This window comes from Gallus gallus, chromosome 1 (assembly GCF_016699485.2).
Source record: "Gallus gallus isolate bGalGal1 chromosome 1, bGalGal1.mat.broiler.GRCg7b, whole genome shotgun sequence".
Taxonomy (NCBI): Eukaryota; Metazoa; Chordata; class Aves; order Galliformes; family Phasianidae; genus Gallus; species Gallus gallus.
This window is the reverse complement of record NC_052532.1, coordinates 188,973,402-188,992,350: the sequence shown is the minus strand read 5'-3', so window position 1 is coordinate 188,992,350 and position 18,949 is coordinate 188,973,402. Positions and strand designations below refer to the sequence as shown.

General features: G+C 46.2%; 1 protein-coding gene across 5 annotated transcripts in view; it reads left to right on the top strand.

The window, feature by feature from the left end:
- RAB30 (RAB30, member RAS oncogene family) overlaps nt 1-18,949 on the top strand; it is a 46,733-nt gene that overhangs the window by 6,590 nt on the left and 21,194 nt on the right. Inside the window, exon 1 of one of the 5 annotated variants that reach the window (XM_046902513.1) lies at nt 11,381-12,392. The exons of 2 other annotated variants lie outside the window; for them this stretch is intronic. The gene's annotated coding sequence lies outside the window, so the exon portion shown is untranslated. Of the gene's footprint in view, nt 1-11,380; nt 12,393-12,630; nt 17,347-18,949 lie in introns of those variants that run through there. 2 more of the 5 variants (XM_015280229.4, XM_046902515.1) reach the window with 2 other exon arrangements.

Sequence of the window (18,949 nt, the reverse complement as noted above, 5' to 3'; positions counted from 1 at the left end):
AAATAACATCGGGTTTCTGTTAACACTTTAATTTCAGCAGCCAAATGGGAACTGTGGAGTATGAGCTCTTCAGGCTAGCGAGGTTGTGATTGACTTATTTATAAGGGAGAAGCATGAGCGTGTGGTTTGGTTGGAAGCTGCTCTGTGGTGTCTGTAGGAATGAGGTTTCTTCTTGTGCTCTCAGGTGCTGCCAAGTGCTGACCATCTCCCCTATGGATATGGTGTATATTTGGTGCAGGATCCAACCCTACATTCCATTCTCATCTGTCCCCCAGCAAAACTGGAAAGCCGAGTTAGTCATGTCCATACTGCGATCCTTAGGTAATTCTCAGTATTCCCACTGTGCTTGCAAGTCTTGGAAGCTGATTTTATTAGAGGTTTCTTAATTAGGAAATCTTTATTTCTTTTGTTTACACATGTATTTATATCATTGCATGTTGTACATATATTGTCATATTTAAGTATGTCGTTTATGTATGTATCAAGTATATTTTAAGCAGTTCTGCTGTCTCAGTCCTCTGGAAAAGCCATGTTGCATTGCATTTGCACTTGGCTGTGCCAGTAGTCAGTCCCCATGGTGGAGACCGACCATGTCTTGCCAGTATGGGGAATTCTTAAAGCTCCTCATGGAACTGCTGCACTGCTGTGCTTCCTCCACCAATAACTTGGTCTTACACACCGTAAGCCTTCAGCCTATTGTCAGTGGCCGTCCCATTTATATCCGTGTTGTCTCTAACCTGTTGTGCAGCTGGATTAAGAAACCACTTATTTAAAGACTCTCTTTTTTCCTATTTTTTGATATTTTTGCTAAGCTAGCTTTCTTGGAGCTGTGCCTACAAACCGACTCACTGCAGTTGCAGCCATGCAGGTGCTTACCTGAAGTCTCTTACAGTGAGAAATTAGCTGAAGCATATTGGTCCCCTCCAATTTGGATACCCCACAAGGATCACCAAGCCTCCTGTCCCCCAGCCTGTGCTTACAGCCAGGGTTGTCCCTTCCCAGGTGCAGCACCCAGCACTTGTTTGTGATAAAGTGAAGAAAGTGAGAATAAATTGAGCATTGATGTGCACAGCTAAATAACCAAGGAATGCATTCACTGCGGGCTGGGGCTAATCCTGTTCGAGTAAAGGAGGCTGATTGTGGAAATAAATATTAAATAAAGTGTCTCATTAAATTGTGCCGTTTTACTAAAGCTGTCGCCGCAGGGAGGAAAAACCTGGCGTGAATTAATGTTTGTTTACTTCAGCTGTCAGTCAGCACGGCGGTGAGCTTGCTGCATCAGTCTGCAGAAGGGCCATTAGTACCCAGGACACCCCGCTTCAATGTCAAACTCCTTGCTGAAAAACGTGTGGAACTGCATGAAAAGAGATTTCCATCCCCTTAACGCATCTTTCACACTATTCCTTATTTTGCTTGATGACATCAGTCCTTGGAGATGCTGGAATGCTGTAAAAATATCTCCTGTTCAGTGTTGGGTGGTGCATGGTTGATGCATTTACTTATGTCTGTGTCTGATATTTGGAGGGTTGGTCCTCAACCCTCCCTGCTGTGACTCAGGGCCGTTCCCTCTCATCTTATCAGTGTTACCTGGGAGGAGAGGCTGACCCCCACCTCACTGTAATCTTCTTTCATGGCATTGTAGAGTGCAGTAAGGTCTCCCTGAGCCTCCTCTTCAACAGACTGATCAATGCAACATCTTTGGGATAAGACTTTTTTTCTCTCGGTCCCTACTTTGTGCTGTGAGAATCTGAATTAGCTGCAGCTTGTTGGTGCTACGGTAGTAAAAGTAAGCAGTGCTGTACCTGGGTGTGTGTGGGGAGTCACACACCTGGGTTGAAAAAGGACCTGGGTTGAAAAGGACCATAATGGTCATTGAGTTCCAACCCCCCTGCTATGTGCAGGGTCACCAACCAGCAGACCAGGCTGCCCAGAGCCACATCCAGCCTGGCCTTGAATGCCTCCAGGGATGGGGCATCCACAACCTCCTTGGGCAACCTGTTCCAGTGTGTCACCACCCTCTGTGTGAAAAACTTCCTCCTAAACGACATCAGTGATCTATAGAATGAGTCTTTAGTTTCACTGCAAAGAGGTCTGTGTATAATTTGCAGTATTCTCTAAGAGGGCTTTGCGGGCGAAACAATTGAGCTCTGCCTCTAACTGCTTCGTGATTAAAGGCAAGGCACTCCCAAACTTTCTGTCTCCTGGTTGCCTCCATCTGTAAGATGGAGATAACCTCAGAGGGATGCCTTGAATATTCATCAGTGATTTATGGTACGCTGCCGATGAAAAGTGTTATGGGCAATGTTAATGAAGCGTATAGCTCAGCCTCTGCTGCACATTGATCGATACTTCAGGCATCTTCAGTCTCCACACAGAGCACTAGCAAATTCTGAACCGGGCTTAGTCTGTAGATGACAATAATAACTCCCGTTTATGCAGGGCTTTTCCTTTGGAAGAACTCCAAAGAATTTTATGAACTGTCATGCGAGCTCTTGGTGCTGCGTGATGGGTTTTGTAATGCGTTTGGCAGCAGTGTGTGAGAGGAGAGGAAGAGAGAAATAATGCTGCGTGTGGTGAGGACAGCACAGGTAGCTGAGCAAGGAGTCAAGCTATTGCTGCCAGAGCTGTGGCTTAGCTTTGAGGTGATCTGGGATTCCTAGAGCTCAAGTGGCTGTCATGCAAAATGCGACATGTTTCTTGCGGTCCCATTGCACTGCAATGTGGGTTCAATCCCAGTCAAGCAGAAAGAGCAGTTTGCTCTCAGGGGTTTCCTTCCTGCGGAGCGTATGCACTTCTGAAGATCATTGTTCCAAAACTGTGGTACAAGAATGTGATGTCAGTGATTTCTCAGCCTGAGTGACAGCACGTATCATGTCCTCTTACAGGGGCAGAAGGCACAGTCACAGTTGGAGTCTGCTGTGTACATCCTAAAGAGCTGAAAGTACAGCCCAGAGAAATTACACTCCAACTGAAATCCCATTAACTCCAAATCCTCTTAGGTAGCGTAAATCACTTTGCAAAGATGTTGGCTAAGGATTTGTTCCGTTCGATTGGGTCTGCTCTCTGAATGATGGAGTATTGTCTTCTCTGAATCGTGGACACCTTGGTTGGGTTGTCTGAAGTTGAATGTTGTTGTAGGCCCCAGACGCGCTCACCGGAGAGACATGGTAGATTCAGAAGTGCTCTGAGGTGCTTGTCTCCTTCACAGATTAGATGGGGAATCTCGACCTTTTATGAGATGTTTTAGTCAGCTTTCCCTCCTAAGTTGAAGGAGGGAAGATTTACGTTGGATACTGGGGAAGTTCTTTACAGAGAGAGCGGTGAGGTACTGGAACAGGCTGCCCAGAGAGGTTGTGGATGCCCTGTCCCTGGAGGTGTTCAAGGCCAGGTTGGGTGGGGCCCTGAGCAGCCTGGTCTAGTATTAGATATGGAGGCTGTTGGCCCTGCCTGTGGCAGGGGGTTTGGAGCTTGATGATCCTTGAGGTCCCTTCCAACCCAAGCCATTCTACGATTCTGTGAAATCATTTACTAATGAGAAATTCATCAGCTTTTGTACGTCCCGTGTGAGAGCGCATTTCAGGGAGGTTTTAAGCACTTGGCCAAATGCTGAAGCTTCAAGAGCTCAGAATTATTAAAAACCAACCTGGAGAGGATCGGTAAGTGGGTAATGCAAAGTAGTAGCTACACCTGGAAGCTATGGCAGGAACACAGGAAGAAATGTGTTGCTTCTGTGTGTGCTCCTGTTGACAGCAATGGATTTCCTAAGCAACCAGGCAGCTGCAGCCAAACAGGAATGGTAAGGGCCTGTCCACCTTCATTACAGCGCAGCCACTAACTTGGCCTCATTCCTGCTTGCCTGTTGATTGCAAGACTTGGAGAAATCGGATTCTTGTAATTTTTGATGAAACATTTTATCCTCCAGAACCTTCTGGCACCTGTTTACATGATTGCAAAAGACTGCTTTCCATATCAAAATAGAAATAAAACGTACATAACATTTCAAGGAAAGGAGAGCTTGTTAAATTCAGGTTCCTGTTGGCAGTGTTAAACCAAAGTTCCTCCACATGGTGTGGAGGACTGCTTGCATTGTATCATCTTCAGGCTTGGTCCAGGCTAACTAGTATTTCTGTGTGAGCACCATCATGCCATGGCTAATGGAGACATCGTTAGTCGATAAAGCACAGTTTGAGGCTTGGCTTCCTGCCTGTGCCTCCCAGTGATACATGCATACACTGAATCTTACAACAAAAACAAAACAAAGAGTAATTATAGGCTGCTGAGTGATTTTATATTTGGGGTATATTGTGTTGCTGGGACTCTTAAAGCCTCTGAGTCATGGATTCTGGTCTTTCTATATGCTTATAACTCTCTATGTTCTATATTTTGCCAAACCCCACCCCTCATTAAATATATGTATTGATGACAATCAGTGGCTGCATTCATATTTAATCAAGTACATTTTTCAACTTTAGGATCTCATTCATCTGTACTGTTGTAATTGACCCCCCCCTAGAAGTACTCTGGTAATTAGAAGAGAGGCTGATTTGCAAGCATTACCGTGACACCTATAACCACCCTGTCTCATTTTGATCCTGTCATTACCTGTGCTTATGACTTTGTGTGTCATCTCAAGTAGGACCTGCTGTTTGTGTGCAAAATGAAGGAGGAGTGTGAACTTTTCATTTGCATGTTAATGGGGCTTTGTCTGGGAAGGTATTACGGGGATTCAGCAGCGCTGTGCAGAAGAAGATAACATGTCCAGTATGCAATTAACTTGGATGGCTTGTAGTTCTGGCATTGCTAATGGCAATGGCATTGCTAAAGGCCTTTTTCTTCTGGTATTTCATGTGGACCAAGGCAAGCAATGTGATTTAGGAAGAGAATTATTACGGAACATGCCTTCCTGTAAGCAGCATCCATCTCCTCCTGGGAAGGAAGAGCTTGTAATTTGTACACCCTTTTGAAAGTGTGGATGTATTGATTGGGCCTTAATATGTGATGTGACACATAGGAGCACACTGGAAAACATTGTACTCTGAAACTAGCTGAATTTCTCACGTGTAAGACATATGTGTTACTGGGAATGTGGGTTATTCTCAGTAGATGCACTGAAGTGCTGATGTACTGTTATTTTGTGAAGTGAGTTTGGCTTTGAGGGCTCTGTCTGAGGCATTTTATCCTCAAACTTCTGGTTTTAGAAAGAAGCATCTATTATTTTATTGTAACCCTGAAATGGTTCCCAGTGCAGTATGCCTCAGAGTGTGGCTGGGGTCATTTGTCCTCCTTCCAAGGACAAGCTCATATAATGGCTGTTTTGACTATAGCTGGAAGTGTCACAGCACTCCCTGTCATGTTCCTGCTTCTGTGTGGGAAGAACTCCCTCTGCCCTGTCGCAGAAATCCCTGTAAATATAAAAAATGCATCTTACGTCATTTGTTCACGGCCCTCATAACTCCCTACCTGGCTGATGTTGCCAAGGAACTTGATGGTGAGTTTAAATCATGCGGCTCAGCGTCCCAGCCTGCTGGAGCAGGGTAAAATGACATGAGTAGTGACCTGATATTTCCACCTAGGAATGACAGGCCTCAAGAAGGGAGCCTTGCTGCTTTAAGTGTGGGGTGGTTCTCCAGGCAGGACTTGTGTGTGTTACACCCTGTGTTTCATCATTGCTTGCTGAGGAGCTGTGCAAACACAAATCACAGCTTCCACTGGGCAAAGCTCAGTGTTTTCTGGTGGGTGACAACAGGTCATGGCCACAAATTCAGAGAACGAACTCATTTTGAGCAGCAGTGAGATCCTTGCAGCAGTCAGAGATGAGTTGGAGGGAGGGCAGCTTGTTGCAGAGGTCTGCCCATGCACATCCACTTGTGTACTGGGGATAAGGGCTGGGATTCATGTACGCTGGGCTATGAAATTAATGTGAAAAGTAATAATAAGGGAACCAATGGAAAGGAGAGCAAAGGGGAGCCCTGAAGTTGCACACGAAACATTATCGTTCAACGATGGTGGTGTTGTTGAATGGATGCCAGTGAATGAGATCTTTGAAGGCCGGAGAAGGGCTGTCGCAGTAACTGAGATGTCCGGGGATGCTGAATGGGATCAATCCTTTATTTATTAATTTCTTTATTTTAAAAGGATTCTGTGATGTACTTGGCGTGGAAGAGCTCTCTTGCCAACAGAGCTTAAGCCAGTTCTTCAAATAAACGACCTGGGTGAGCACCTGGGTGCCAGTTGGTGAGGCTTTGGATGGAGAGGGTAGAACTGTCCTCTGGAGCAATTGGAGCCAAGAGCTTTAAGAAGAGGTGGATATTGACCATTTTAAGCTGGAAAAGTTGTACACAGGTACAATCAGCTTTTGGAGCTTCAGAGCTGCTTTATAGCTATCCAGAAGTCTAACGTGTGTAGCAGTAGCAGTACTGAATGGCGTGGTTTAGTGGGCATGGTGCTGATGGGTTGATGGTTGGAGTAGATGACCTTAGTGGTCTTTTCCAACCTTAATGAGCCTATGATAAGTAGTGTCTTTTTGATGTCTGCTGCTTGCAGAAAATGACAATAGGACTGAAAGCCTTTCCAGTGGGGTCCAAGGAAGGGAATGGCAGTAGGATATGAGGGAAGGATGTAGGCAGCTGGGGAGCAGCAAAGTTTGACCTCTCCGCCTGGAGAAACGATGGAGACCATGGAGGGAACACTGTGCTGCCACAGGTAACTCCTGTGTTCCAACACTGGAGGTGGGCAGGGAGAGGGGCAAGAAGAAATCATTATCTGCTTGGTGTTGGTAGCTCTAACTTTTATACAAAGTTTACTACCTGAAAGGGGCTTTTCCTGAGTACGAAACCCAGAACTGCTTCCCAGAGAAGAATGCCTGCCCTGCTACACCTTTCTTGGCAGTTGCTGAGCAAAGGCAAGAGTATGTGTACGGAGGATAGCAGAAGGGCAGTGGAAGGCGTGTGTCAGGACTGCAGAATGAAAGACAGGAAAAAAATGCATGGGTAGTTAAGAAGAGCAAAGCTGAGTTGGGAGCAGCAAGGGGGAGGAATACAGAGTTGAAATGGTTTATTGAAGAGAATGTGAGACTTGGATCTGGCTACATGGAGGCTGCTCCCGAATGTCTGACCTTGGGCAAATAACTTCATCTGTTACTTTTTCCCATTTTGCCTGTGTGCACTGAGAGCTCTGAGGTGGGAAATAAAGCTCACAAAGAGATTCCAGTGTAGTAGGGAAGATGGTGAGGTCATCAGCCTGGCTTGGATTACTGAGTGTTATCACCATACAGATTAGAAGTTACTCTTAATGATGAAGAAAGGGGCAAAACGTACACAGTGTTTGCGCACAACCTGTTTGTTCTGTCAGATCTCAAGGATGTACTTGTGGGCACATCTGCAGGATGGAAACGTACAGTCCTTGCAAAAGTTAAATGCTGAGTGAAGGTTTTGAGTTGGACTTGATGAGCCTTATGAGTCCCTTCCAACTTGGGATATTCTGAGTTGTAACTTGGACCTTCTAGAGTGCTCTTCCAACATAATAGCCCCCAGAACATCAATATATTCTTCCAAAGCAGAACTCCTTTTTATGATGTTGGGGTCTGAACGGCCTTCTGTAGAGGCTGGTGTGAATGAAGCTTGCATTGTGCACTCTGTGATACAACCCAGCAGCAAGCACTGAAAGCAAGGACAGCCTGAGGAGTGGGACAGGCAGTGAAGCCACACTATAGAAGCTGTAACACTGCCCTTGTTTTCTTAAGTAACCATGCTGGCATAAGAGTTACTTTCATGTTTGACTTGCTGGTTGTTGCAAGAACATGATGAATGAATAATTTAACCTCAGTGCCGTGTTCTGTTGTTGATTTTGGCTTCCTGCACGTACATCACAGGGAAGATGTAGATTTGTCCTAAGGGTGATGGGGATGATGTTTGTAACCATGCTTGAGCTCTGCTTTGCTGACTTCGGGCAAACACAAGGTGACACAGACCTGCTCCAAAGAGCAGATAGCGTCTGCACTGCCTTCTCAAGAAATACACAAACAAATGGTGCTTTCTATGACCTTCATCGTCTGCAACTTCAGTAAGTGTACCTGGGAAGCCTCCCTCTGTTCTAACCCGGTTTTGTGGAGGGAGAAGAGGGGCTGTGGATTGCCAAGAGAAGAAACTTGGAGCGATTTCAGTGAGCTCCCAGGGCTGCCAGCTTCTGCCCTGCGCTGCGCGTGGGGCCACTGCGGAGCAGCAGCAACCAATGCAGCAGATCAGTGAGCACTCAGTGAAATCTTGGACTTCTTTGCTGGAAATGAAGTTCTTCACTCCAAAGGCTACAAAAAGCCTTTTGTTTTTCTCTTTCTGATGTGGAGCACTTGTTTTTGCCATAAGCCAACCTACGTTTCTATGCCAAAATGGTGCTTAAACCCGTCTCCTTGTTTTGCACCACAAATGGGATACTTGATGCTTAATGCCTAAATTTTCATGATTGTTTGGGGTTGTTTTGTGCTTTTGACAACAAACCAAAAGCCCATCGATGAGATAAAAGCATGTATTTTATTACTGATGCATGGCTTGCCTGTAGGATGTGGTGACTCTTGTTATGGTTGGCACCAAGATTTGCACTCCAACCCTATTTGTGCTTAGTTGAATTCAGATTCCCAAATACGAGGTAGTGTTTCACCACGGAGCACATCTGCTTTGTAACTTTAGCAATGGTGCATCTTCTGACTTTCCTCAGAGGTGACCCAAAGGCTCTTGCTCTTGTCCCTGCAGGTGTCTGATGTGCGGATCCAGGCTCAGGACAGCTTTTGCCAACCCATCCTTGCCACTGCCCCTTCCTGGCTGCCTTTCTCCTGCCTTGGTTTTGCTGTCCCAGACTCATGGTGCTCCAGCAGTCTCTGCAGGGCATCTTTATCATAGAATGATAGAATCGTTAAGGTTAGAAAAGACCACTAAGATCATCCAGTCCAACCGTTGACCCATCCCCACCATGCCTACTAACCATGTCCCTCAGTGCCACATCTCCATAGTTCTTGAACACCTCCAGGGACGGTGACTCCACCACTTCCTGGGCAGCCTGAGCCAGTGAATTATTGCTCTTCATAAGAATTTTTTCCAAATATCCAACCTGAACCTCCCTTGGCACAACTTAAGGCAGTTCCCTCTCATCGTAGGCCCACCCCAATCATTCCATTTTTTCTGATTTTTTTTTAATATTTTCTCTTTTTTTATACCAAAATTACCTTAATAGTTTCTTTCCACCACTCTTTCTTTTAAACCTTTACAGCTTTTAAAGACTTTACAGCTAAAACACTCGTTTTCCCCATAATTTGTAGCAATTCCAGCTATTTCCAGCTAAGCAAATACCGCAGTCCACATGAACCCAATTTTGCAAGCTTTTCTTACTGTTTGCTTTTGCTTTTTTTCATGCATGCATTCAGTTCTTCAAGCTGGCTAAATTTTAGTTGTTCCATATGTGACTATTCCAGGAACACTGAGGTGCTTGTGCTAAAAGGGAGCAGCAGTGCATGGCAGTGGTGAAGATGCCAGTCTTGAAAACAGTGGGCGTTTGGGCTCATCCCTTGGAGGAAAGCTAGATGGAAAAGCAAAGGAATTTGGAAGGGTGGCTCGAGGCTGGAATTTGCTCGTTGTCACTCAGTTGGCTCACTGCAGCGCGTGTGTGGAAGTCTTTGCAGACTGTCTGAAAAGAGAAGTTGGAGAAAAGAACAAATAGTGACTCTAAATCTGTTTTCATACTTCAGTTTTAAGGTGATGCTTCTGCAAAAGTCCCTTACCCAGAGCTTTGCACAGCGGTCTCCATGTGAAATGCTGAGAGGGAAAACTGTTTTGCTAAATGAGAATGCCTTATGTTCAGTTTTGAGTTACAATTGTTGTTATTGGGTAATCTGCTCATCTGTTAAAGAACAAATGGTGTCAGTCCAAATAATTTGATATCAAGTTAGGGAACGGCGAGGAAGGAACAAATGGGAGATGTTACATACCCACACAGAGGCACAGGCACAGTCTGTTCATCTCATGCCATTTCCTCTGACAAGCTGTATCCTAAAGAAAAATGTCAAAGTCTTTATGCGTTTAAGAAGCTGATAACACAGGGTTTTTTGTAACCAAAACACACTTTTCTTTCAGCAGTGTGTGTCAAGATCTTGAGCCTTGAATGTAACTAGCTGGCAGTGGCCTCAGGGCAAAGTGTCCCAGCCAGGCTGAAAGGCATTTGCTCTGCCACATCTTTAAGGAAGAAGAAATTGTCTGGTGCCCCTTCCAGTGCAGTGACTGTCAGAGAACTCTTCTTGCTTGGAATCACAGAACCATTAAGGCTGGAAGGAGCACTGAGATCATGTAGTCCAACTGTCAGCCCATCCCCACCATGCCCACACACCACACCCCTCAGCGCCACATCTCCACATCTCTTCAACACCTCCAGGGATGGTGACTCCACCACCTCCCTGGGCAGCCTGTGCCAATGCCTCACCACTCTGTCTGAGAATGCCCCTACTTTCTTCCTCACCGTCTCTCCCAGCATCCACCCACTCATGGAGTAATTCAGAAATGCTCTGGACTTGAAAATGCCAGAGGACAGCAGTCATCACAGGGTGAGGATGCTGCAGTACTCGAGGGGTACCCTGCCCTGAGAGCCCTGTTCTCTGTGCTTTTGGCTTATTTTCTGGGCAGAGGAGCCAGGCCTCTTGTTGTGGGTTGTGGTTGGAATTCCAACAGCTCTGGCAACCTCAGTGCGGTGGGTCATGGTTAATGTATGAAGCTTTTGTGTTTCAACTCCATGTTTCTGAGATGAAAAGTTGTGGAAATCTGTTTATCCCATTGTGGCTGCACACCTCCTTTTGGTGTGTTCATACTGCGGGATCTGAATTGCAGCCCTATGAGCACAGCTTGTCCCCGCAGAGGAGGACGATGAGGAATCTCCTGCCCCAAATACAAAGGATAAAGGATCCAATTTAGTTGTCCAGGGCCCCATCCAACCTAGCCTTTTACAACCTGATGTAGTGCCAGGTTGGATGGGGCCCTGGACAACCTGATGTAGTGCCTGATTTAGTGGTTGGCAACTCAGCCTGTGGCAAAGGGTTGGAACTGGATGATCTTCAAAGTCTTTTCCAGTCCAACCCATTCTGTGATTCTGTGAATACCAGTTGTCTTTGTCATACTCTGTTGCCTTTAGTTAATTTGCACCCCTGATCAAGGCAGAGCTTTGAGGCGATGCCCACTGATGCCATCACTTCGCTTGCCTGTGGATCTTGCATACACAGTGACTTTGAGTGTGACACTGCAGTTCTGTACCCAGTTCCTTCTTGGGGAGCTTGTGTTTTCCATTAGGGAAAGGGCTGCTTTCCAGTGAGCCACGTGTGCATTGTGCAACTTCTTCAGTCCCAGCGGATGGGGGTGGGAAATGTGGCAGGAAGGAGCCTGGCCCACAGAGGAGCATCGCTTCCAGCAGCTCACAGCAAACACGATCCCTCAGGGTCCTGTTGTTCCTCCCAGACAAAGGGCTGGAGCAGAGTGCAAGAGGAAGGCTTTACAGGAGGAGAAGCGCTGTGAATAAAACGGGCAGAAGAAGCCGTGGTGGTGAAAGGGGTGATGGAGAGCAGCAAGCATAGCTGGAAGGAGCCAGCTCTTGGGGGCCTGCTGCTGAAGTTCCAGCCAAAGGAACTCCTACCTCTGCTCAGAAACTCTGCTCTGATAAGATGTATGCATTGCTGGCAGTGCAGGGTTTGCCGAGTGCAGGGGTTCACGAGCAGTTAGTAGGAAAACGTTCCCTCCTAGCCTTGAAAAAATGGCATTTTTGTTGTTTCCTTTCCTCCAAAACACACAAGTCAGAGAGTTGGGGATTTTCTTTGCCATGACAACCAATGGAACTGCAGAGCTATGTGATTTCTTTATCCTTCCTATGATTAATTTTTTTTTTTCCCTTAAAGCCACGTTGCTGACTGAGTTGGGAAACATCAGGTGGTGTTTGTTTTTCTCATGTAGATTAGGCAGCATTTTATTGCATGTTTGCTTGGGAGCCAGAGAAAGCTGGGGATATTGATACTGCCATGACTCATAGAATTATAGAGTGTCCCAGGCTGGAAATGCTGGCACCCAATGATCCTTTTGGGTGCGTTTATCCTCTGTTAAAAAATTGCTATCTTCTGCTCAGGAATTTCCCCAGGGTGCCAAATAGAGACTCGACACCAAAAAAACCCAACAACGCAGCGCAGGAAAAAACATCCCCCGGGGCTGCTCTGTTGCTAAGGAGTAGAGATAAATGGTCACACATGGAGCTGATGTGCCACCCAGCATCTCTGTGGCTGTGGCAGTGTGTTGGTGTGAGCTCTGTCGCCGGGCACTTCCCAGGCTGCAGGCATTGCATGGGCATCGGTGCCTGCAGAGGGCTGTCTGCTGTTTGCTGTAAGTAAAGAAAGAAATGATTTTTCTGCTTCCTAACTTCAGCCCCACGGAGGTCAAAACTTCAGTGGGTTGCTGCCAGGAGATCGGGATCAGGAGAGGATGACGTCTAGTGTGTGATAGAAATAAACCATTGAGCAAAGGGAATGCACGTGCTGTGCTTTGGGAGATTATGGGCTGTGTCATAGGGCTGTCACATGCTGACAGCATGCAAAGGGTGAGTGTTGGTGCTGCAGAAGCTGCAGTAGTGCCGCCTCGTTCTCTGCAAGTGCCAAATTCTACCAGCAAATCTCTGCAATAATTTATTACCTGCGTGGCTGGAGATGGGGGAGAAGCTGAGCTTGGGAGCAGAGGTGAGCAGAGGTGAAGATGTGATTTATCAGGACCAGACTGTTGTGGCAGGTGCTGTGGCCGTTATGGAGGTATTAGTGATGGTGAAGGTACTTTTCTATAGAAATGAAATTCTGGGAGGTGCATGCATGGCCAGCAGCTGCAGGGTTGGGATGGTTTTGTGGCATCACTGCTGTTTTATTTCCTCATTTCAGCTGTGAGCTGCTCCTCTGAAAACAAAACCACTCTGTATTTCTGCCGGTAAAATTGGAGCATTGCACCAAAACCTGAAACGATGAATAGGCACAGTAATTCATAACCATTGCTTTGGTTGAGCTTTGGAATGGGCTGCTCAGAGAAGTGGTGGAGTCCCAACTCTGGTGGTATTTAAGAGACGTGTGGATGGGGCCTAAGGGATGCGGTTTAGTGATGGGACTTGGTAGGTCAGGTTGGTGGTTGCACCCGGTGATCCCGAAGGTCTTTTACCTTCAGGAGCCACTGTCTGTCCTTCGTCCTCAGGCTCCCACTGCCATTTGGGGCCATGAAATCACCTGCAGCCTATAGCCAAGCTGGGTAAAACCTCACTCTGCTCTCCCATCCCCGGAATCCTTCCCATCTGGATTGGGTCCCAGCTGGCAGGGCTTGGCAATAGCTGGGACCTTCCCTCAGAGGCAGCGGGGCTTAGATCGGCTTAAACCAGTCATGAAGCTACGCCCAGCTCTCTGCTTTTCCCCTTTCTTCCCCTTCTGAACAACTTGTTTTCATGAAACATCTGCTGCTCTGGCAGATTCTTGCGGTTAGAAATATTCTGGAGCCTTTCTTTGCAGAAGTGCAGCTGCCTGTGATTCCTTATCAGCTCAGCTGAAGGTTTGCTGTCAAACGAGTACATTTTTGAGGGGAAAATGCTTGCGCTGGCAGTGTGGTTTTGTTACAAAGCAGAGGTTTATGTGTGCAAAAACATACGCGATCCTACAGGTAAAATGGGCTTCCTGGGTGGAAATGACTGAGGGTCGTGAGTTGCTTCTGGTAACCGATGCTATTGCATGGTCTCTGCCATCTTAACAGGGGTCTGGAACTCTTAATTCTCATTTTATTGTACTCCTCCATCGCTTCGTGTTCAGAAAGTATTAAATTCTGGAAATAGTCTGTTAAAATGCAGCAAAGCCCTTGGGGAGGCTTTGTCACAACGCTTCGGGCTGTGACGGAATGGATGCGAGATGCTGTGTAGGGGTCAGGCTCCTCAATGAAGTGTTCTCTCTCCAAATATGGGGGACGTGCTGTGTTTATTTTTTTTTCCAAAGAAACCTGGTTTATTTATTTTTAATGCAGCTCAGTCCTGCAGCTGCAGTGCCTTGGCTTTTGCAGTCTTGGCTTTCAGTCTTGCTGCCTGTAGCTGCTGTGGGAGAGAGCGCATCTCCTCTTTGGAGCCCTGGTGATACCGGATGCAGGCTGAACCCACCAGAAATGAGTGGTGAGATACTGCCTGCTCCTCAGGAGGTGTAGCTGTCCGAATATTAATAACATCAACCCAGTGGATGAAGTGTGGTGTCCAGAAGGGATTTTTTTCTTGCTTATTTCTTCTTCCCCCCTTCACTGCTGATATTGATCGCTTACTGTTGTATTTTGGAAATGCTACCTATAATTCCAATGTATCTTTCCCAAGCCACTGATCCAGGAGCCCAAGCTTAAGCTTTTTGTGGATCCTGTTTTCTGTTCTGAACATCTGGCAAACTTTCATCTCATTATAGCAGTTAGCTTTTTGATTGCCACAAATAGGCTTCTACCATTCACCTACCATGAGCCCAAACTTCTGCTTTTGTTACCAGAGCTTTTTAGTGATGCCACATCTTGCCTTCAGAGTGCTGCTGAATTGTTTCATCCCCATTAAAAGGGGTTGGTGGAGCCCATCCTCCGCTAAGATCAAGGTCCTGTTGTCACCCTGAAGCAGACATCTCTGATGGATAGCTATCAGCCTGGGCCTCAATAACCTTTGGGCGATCGTGATAGTTGGGAGAGGTTGCCCAAGGACTGGCATTTAAAAAGAAATAAATCATACTACAGTCTCTAACACAAACAAAACCCAGTGATAAACAGCAGTTAAGGTAATGTCATTGTCTTTAAAGCTCAAGAAAGTTTTCTTGGATGTGCTTTTATAGCCCAAACCATCTAATGTCATGGAATGATAGGAGTTGGAAGGGACTTCTGGAGATCATAGAGTCCAACCCCTGCTAAGAGCAGGTTCCCTACAGCAGGTTGAGTGGGAAAGCGTCATATTTCACAGTACAGTTATGGCACTTATGTCATTGGTTAACGATAAACACGCTGCTTCTCCATTTGTAACCTCATTTGAGTCATGACGTTCTGGGAAATATCCAAAGCATTCGTTATGACAGCTTTTCTCTTATCAGAAATGCTGGTGTCAAACAGTGTAATCCAGGAAATGTTTTCTCAGAATGCTGTCGCCCAGTGCCAAAATACATCCACATATGACTGTGACACCATTCAAACCCAAGCCAACCCAATGAATGAATGCACCTGGGGATTTCTTTGCGTGTTACCCACACACCTTTCTTCTGCATCAAAATGGAACCATTCCTCCTTTGGCATTAGCACACCAGAGACTGTTTCCCTTGGGAATTGCACAGATAGGGGTACCATAGCTGGTGTTGCTCCTTCTTTCTTCACTTCACCTGTGGTGGAGTGGTAGCTGCCCAAAATGCAGCTCTGTAAAGGACAGCTTTGTTCCCTGTTGCAGAGAGCTGGACACACAAAGCTTTCCTGGCTTTTCCATGCAAAGCACAATCCAGTGAATTCTTGGCTGTGGTTTTTAAAAATCTTTTTTCTCGTTTGGGAAGGCTGCTGTTTTCGAGTGGATAAAACAGCATTTTTGGCTGGATTTTTGGCAGTGCAATTTTTCCACCTTTGGAAAGTCAGCCTGTCTGCTGTGCTGGCTGATTCTTTAACCTCTTCCATGCAGAAATGCGTTGCGGTGCAGTATGCAACTTGGTCTTTGGAATGACTGATGTGCACATCAGCGTTATTTTCAGTCCTAAAGAAATGATTTTTTTTTTTTTTTAATTTTTCAAGTGGTATGTGTGTCATTTTTCTTAAGTAATGCAGAAATCGCGTTAGTGAGGAGCATCATCACTGATTAACAATTCGGTCCTCAAATATATTTGATGGAAAATAACTTATCTGTGTGTGGGATCTTGCATTTCTGTGGCCGTTCCCAGTGCCAAAGAGTGTCAAAAGTGCTACCAATTGAAGGTGATGGAAAAAAAATTAAATGAGAAATTAACTTTCCAGAAGATGAGGAGTCTAAGTGGGGAATCTGGACCACAGGAGCAGTTTTGTCTGATCTCTCCTGAAGAGCCTTTGGTGAGACTGAGACCTTCAGTGATGTGTCTCACCCAAACACTGCTTATCCTTGTGCCAGCAAAGCACCCCAGAAGATGTTAAGGCATGTGAGGGATGAGCTGGGGATCTGAGACAACCAGCATGGCTTCACCAAGGGCAGATTGTGCCTGACCAATCTGGTGGCCCTGTATGATAGAGTGATGGCATTGGTGGACGGAGGGAACTGATGTCATCTACCTGGACTTCTGCAAGGCCTTTGACATGATGGGTGCCACATCCTTGTCACTAAATTGGAGAGATATGAATTTGAAGGGTGGACTGTTCAGTGGATAAGGACTTGTTTGAATGGTTGTTGTCAATGCCAGAGGGTTGTTATCAATGGCTCTATGTCCAAGTGGAGGCCAGGGATGAGTGGTGTCCCCCAGGGGTCCACATTGGGACTTGTACTCTTAAACATCTTTATTAGTGACATAGGTGCTGGGATTGAGTGCGCCCTGAAGTTTACTGATGATGCCTAGGTGAGCAGTGCAGTTGATATGACAGAAGGAAGGGATGTAATCTAGAAGGACCTACACAGGCTTGAGAAATGGACTCGTGAACCTACTGAGGTTCAGCAAGGCCAAGTAGAAGGTGTTGCACTTGGGTCGTGGCAATCTCAGATACAAGACACTGCACTGGACGTCATCTACACAAAGACTTTTTGGTGTTACAGAACAACAAGAGTGCATGAAAATCCAAAAATTGCTTCTAAATGTGAGACTTGAAACCTGCAGCATTAAGCAGAAGGGGCAGATGGAGAGAGCAGTCTACAGTTCATTGTCTGTGGAAGTGGGTAAAGTTGGTATCTACCCATAGGCCATGCCGAAGCTGGGCCTTCTGGTGTTATGAGCATAGGCATCACCTCTGAGCATCCTGCTCTGGGCACTTCTAAGGAATGATATTGGTACTGGATTTACCTGGTGAGGCACGAGTGACTTGTCGGGGTGTTACCTACACGTTCTTCTTGAGGCCAAGGAATGTGTGGCCCAATTGAAATAGCTTGGTGAGCTGCAAGTTCTCCCTCACAGCAGTAGAGGAAAGGGGGAGAGCTGTGTGCTCTTTGCAGTCACTGATGCAAAACCCCTCAGCTTTAGCATTTTTATTAATTACAGAAATATCTCTGTGAGACATGAGAGTTTGTACCTGCCACTTATCTCACGTGGTTTCTGTAAGAAGAAATATCCTGAACAAAGGCACGAGGAACAGGAATCTCTCCAAATAAAATCCTTGGGTAGGTTTGAGGTTTTCACAATACACTACTTATTCCAGTTGGAAACCTTGTGTGCAGTGCTGGTGGGGCAGTGTGTACACAGCCCTGCACATCCTTGTGCTGTGTGTGGCAGCTTAATGCCTCCTGGGAGCATCAGGTGGACTTACTGAGCCCAGATTTGTCAGTGGCGGCAAGTGCATGGATAGCCTAACACACCTCGGGGTGCTGGATGTAGTAGCTAACTTGTGCACGGAGTGTATACATTTGTTTTTGACTGGGAAATCACGCTTCAGGGTATGGAATTTCTGCACTCAGAAACTTCTCCCTGCATGTGAGAGACTGACCTTTTTGAAGAGCCCACCTAAATGAGTGTGCGGATCCCACGGGGAAGTGGCTTTGCTGCCACCAGCGCAGAGCAGGGCTGTGGTACAGCTAATCTCAGCTTTAATGGGAATGAAATCTCTCTTAATTCCTTCTGTTTGGATAGAAAGAAAGTTCAGCCTTGTGGAACAGGGAGCAAGGAAGATGGGCAGGGGTGCAGGAGGAGATCTGGGCTTCTGCTTCTCAGAGGGACGTGAGCTGGGCTCGTCCTTGGCAGGCACAGGAACCTGCTTGAGCTGGCAGGTGCTCTGGAAATGGAAATATTTTATCCTGCCTTATGTAATGCAGCAGCATGTCCAGAGCTGAGTCCCCTGCAATTTTCTGGCCCGCAAGGGATAATTTTCTGCTTGAAATCTTGGCCTTAGCTGTGAATTTCCTTGCTCGTATGGCATGTACGTTCAGTGTGATTTCTGTATACATAATAGTTGCTGTTTGAACTTTGGTTATTTAGGTAAATTTGTTCATGGCTGTTGGATGATTAAGAGCAGAATATTTTTGTTCTTTGAGTTGTGTAAATACATCGAAATGCACCCTGCCCTACTGGTTAGCTATAGCAGTGGAAGGGGCTACAGATCCTCCTCTGCATCTAATTGAAGTAGGCAGTAAATGCATACTGTGGGGTTGAAGGGTAGGTAGGACTGGAATTCATATTATTGGGGTTCATGGCTTCCTGTAGTGCTTCAGTTTCAGTTTTTATCCCTAAATATGGAGAAGCCTCTGCAGTGTAGATTTGACTGGCTATGGATAGTCATGAATGACCATGCATGGCACTAAGCCTGCTCTGATTTGGGGCCAGTGGTCCCTGAACATGGCTGATAAGCAGAACGTGCCCATGAAGCCTTCTGAAACCTCCTGAGGCTGTGGGAGTTGATAATCCATGAAAGGTGAGCATGATGGGTTCAAAAGCCTCTACAACTCAGAACAGACTGAGATACTGCAGGAATATAGAAACAAGATTATTTCTGTTTTGTTCTTCTAAAACAAAGGCATTGTAACACTCTTTTAGACATAAGAGATTTTTGACTTCGAATGAGGGCTGCTCATGTTCCCTGAGGATGCGTTATCTGGTGATCTGATGTGCAGAGGTTGGCACACCTTGAGGTCAGCTGAGTTTGTCTTGCTCCTTTGAAGTCTTATGCTTCTCATGGGCCAAAACAACTCAGCCAAAAACATCATCATAGAGTCTGCCCTTGTCAGGCTTAGAGATGAAGAGTTATCCTCAAGCAAAGGGGTCAGAGAAACA